Source organism: Pteropus vampyrus, unplaced genomic scaffold (assembly GCF_000151845.1).
Source record: "Pteropus vampyrus isolate Shadow unplaced genomic scaffold, Pvam_2.0 Scaffold119, whole genome shotgun sequence".
Taxonomy (NCBI): Eukaryota; Metazoa; Chordata; class Mammalia; order Chiroptera; family Pteropodidae; genus Pteropus; species Pteropus vampyrus.
In genome coordinates this window covers 1,377,699-1,381,239 of record NW_011888900.1, presented here as the reverse complement: position 1 = coordinate 1,381,239, position 3,541 = coordinate 1,377,699, and the positions used below count along the sequence as shown (strand labels likewise).

The following is a 3,541-nucleotide window of genomic DNA, read 5'->3' as shown; positions in this document are numbered from 1 at the left end:
CAAGGGCCCACCGTGCGGGAAGAGGCCGAGCTTTTTAACTAGCTTGTGGCAGGCAGTGTGTTCATCTGAGACAGCCCTCCTTGGAGTGGGGGATGCCTCAGCAATCAAAGCTTGTCAGGCACCTGCATTACAAAAACGAACGCTAAGTCAGGGCTGGTGTAAGCTCCACGCTGCCGGGCCCGTAAGAGCACAGCACACACAGCTACAGTCGTGGGCTCTACCTGCTAGGTGTGTGTAAATGGTAGGATGTTAGCACAAGTCACACACACAGTGACACGTCTCTCAGAACGCATCCAGGTCACCAAGCGCTGCAGGACTATAAAAAGGAGATACGCGATGTTAACACGGACTTACTAGCTATACACATTATTTTTGTGTGTATATTCTCAAAATACTAAACGTCGCCAAAGGAGTCGTTAAAACCTGATCACTTACTGCATTTCTGACTGGGTTCTTATGATTTGGTATAGAATTTCTCGTGATAGCATCAGACGTAACGTTCAGAAACTGCGGTATATCAAACGGCTTTGACTATTGTTACATAAACCCATAGCGACCATGGTGATGAAGGCGGTGATGCTAAGGTTCATGCGAAAAGTCTGAAGGAGAGGAGAAATTTCCTTTTTCTACTGTATGTTTTCCAAATTCACTTGACTGCTTCATGTACCCAACTAAAATTTAATATGTACACGCTGGCCAAAAAAATCTGGATTTTGTTTTTGTTGTAAAAAGAAGGGACTGTTGTGCACACGGGCACAGAGGTGGCTTCAGCGCTTACGATGTTACTGGCTTCACGGGATCTCGGTCGCTGAAGGGAGCTTAGCACTGGTGGGCTGTCCCGTCCGGCTTATGTGCAACCGTTTCCACCCGGGACCCTGGACCCCCAGGATCGCTGCTCTCTCTGCAGAGTCCTGCTGAGTGCTTCCTTACCTTTGACTCTTCCCGTTCCGTCACCCACCTGGTACTGTCACACTGCAGACAGGGCGAGAAAATCCAACCCCTCCACGTAGTCCAAGGAAGCCGATGTGCTCCGTGCCATCCTCGTCTCTTACCCTAGGTCCCAAAGGTCCAATAGCAACGATCCCGTGTCGAACAACAGATGCTATGAGAAGGGAAACTAAGAAAAATAGAAAAGTAGGACTTGCAACTGAGCATTGTGGGTATAAACACTGAGTATCAGTCACGGCCCAGAAACGCGCGAGGGCCGGGGCCATGGCTGCCCTCTGCTGCTGCACCCTCAGCAGCGCACAGAAGACGTTTAATATACAGCTGACGAGAAAATAAATTGCAAGAAAATAATTGCCGCTTTTCCATTGGTTTGAAACACCTTTCAATTGATGAGGTGAGTTTAGAGAAAAGTTGAGGACTTATGAATACTATCAGAAAGACATGCAGGAAAGTCAAATAATTTTCCTTTTTACATTTAATATCCACAAATATTCTAAATCTGTTTAAATCACATTTCATCTATTCACACACACTAATAATCCTACTGGATACTTATAACCCCATAAGCTTATTCATTTCACTAAAAGCACAAAATGAAAAGGATTTCCGGAGATGTTTGTGAACCTACATATTTGTAAGTGTAATTTAATGTTAAAGAAATAACGTTTTCATTTCTATCCGAAATGTTAGAACTTAAATTTAAATTATAGAAAGAGGCCAAATTTAAACATATTAGGATTTTACATTCTTAATGCCTTGGCTTTTCTGTGGTAAACAATGATGAATTCTAAATGAAGTAAGAAATTTAAATTGTGTTATAATTTTTGAGCTATTACTACGTGTCAGTCATGTTCTAAATATGTCACGTGTGATTCATCTAATCTTTGTAATTCGATGAGACCGGTGCCATCATTCGCCAATGACAGTCCCGGGAGCGGAGAGGTTAAGTCTTACCAACTGCACACGTGAGCGACAGAGTGAGGACCAGGATCCAGGCAGTGAGACCCCGGGGCCTGCACACGTGCAATACGATGCAGGGCCCGAGGCCTCCATCATGCTCCCACGAGTCAGACGCGGCTAGACGCGCTTTGTCACTTTGCCGCAGGAGGCCCATTCGACCTAGCTGGTCTGCACACGTCCGTGAGCTGTACGGGGCCGGCTTCTGGGCTGTGATTCCTGTGCCAGAGCAATTCTCGCGAAGTGATACGCCCACAGTGCAAAATATGAAACGCGAATTAAAGCATCGACATTTATGCAAAGTTTTCTTTTTCTTAATATACTCTCCCCATCGCATGCTATTTTTAAAAATGAAAATCTGGAGGCTTTAGAGTCCCATTTTGCGATGGGACAGGGGAAGTGAGGGGTGGCCATGCTGTGTCCAAGATCACAATTTAGCAGTTGAACAAGGACTCAAAACTCTGTAATATTTAAAAATAAGCGGGTTTTACGAATACAAAATACATTAGACCTACGAATCTCAGGTTCTTCGTATGTAAGGGGATTAGATTAGAAAACGTTTCTCAAGTCCATGTAAACTCTAAAATTGTTTTGATAGTTAAAATAACTTATGACTTAATAAAAGCAGTAATATTTTGTGAGAGATCAGTCTTAGTTGTGCTCTTTGTTTGTACAAGGAATTATTCGTGTCGCAAAAAACCAAAAGATAAATAGTACAAATAAATGATTACAGGTTTTCAATTAATTTATTTTAGAAAAACGAAGGTTTACAATTGGTGCCTTAAGGCCGGACATCAGGATTCAACTAGTAATACAGACTTTCAAAACTTTATAGGCAGTCCACAGTAGAAAATTATTTTTTTGCCCAACTCCTGGACTCAGACACGTTCAGAAAAAATAGATATTTATAAAAATAAAATGGCAAACCTAAGCCCACCAGTTGATAGTCTTACCACCCCAAACTGGCTTATTTGAACAACTTCTGCATCATGACAGGAGCTGAGTTTTCTCTGTCCTATCGCCACGTCACACTGAAGCGATGACAAAAATATTTAAATTACTTTTTGTAAAACCCGAGCCCCTCCCCAAAGAAGCCCCTGAAACGACACACAAGAAACAACAAAAATCCACTAAAAACAACATAGCTAAAGCTAACTGGTGAACTACGCAGACAGACTCTTCCTTTGACCTCTGGAAAGCTGGCTCTTAATGTCACCTCTCAGTCAGATACCAAGAAGCGCTGTGTATGCAGAAGAAGATGAAAATTCCAGGTCTGATCCACCTCAAATAAGTTCCAGAAGGCGGTTGCTAGAGAAATATTAATGTACACAATGAAACAAACAGAAAGGACTGCAAGCTGCAATGGGTGCTCGGCTTGATTAAAAACGCCCTTTCTCTGTGAGTTCTTTGACCATTGTCTGAGCACCAGGTTCAGCAACAGCGAGCATGTAGGATTGTGAATTTTAGAAGTCAAAAATAGGAATTTATTGCGACTAATAGAGAAGGCAAAAAACTCCAAGACTGAAGGACATTCCCTCTAGTGATAGGTCATCATGGTAAGATTCATCAATCAATTAGGATGCTATCTGTTCTACCAGATTTGTTAAGAAATCTTTTATTTTGAATTTTTTTTTTT

General features: G+C 42.3%; 1 protein-coding gene across 3 annotated transcripts in view; it reads right to left on the bottom strand.

Annotated features, from left to right (window-relative positions):
- Positions 1-2,632: 2,632 nt before the first annotated feature.
- TMX3 (thioredoxin related transmembrane protein 3) overlaps positions 2,633-3,541 on the bottom strand; it is a 39,855-nt gene continuing 38,946 nt past the window's right edge. For all 3 annotated transcript variants that reach the window (XR_002781838.1, XR_002781837.1, XR_002781836.1), the window contains one exon: positions 2,633-3,094. The gene's annotated coding sequence lies outside the window, so the exon portion shown is untranslated. The remainder of the gene's footprint in view (positions 3,095-3,541) is intronic.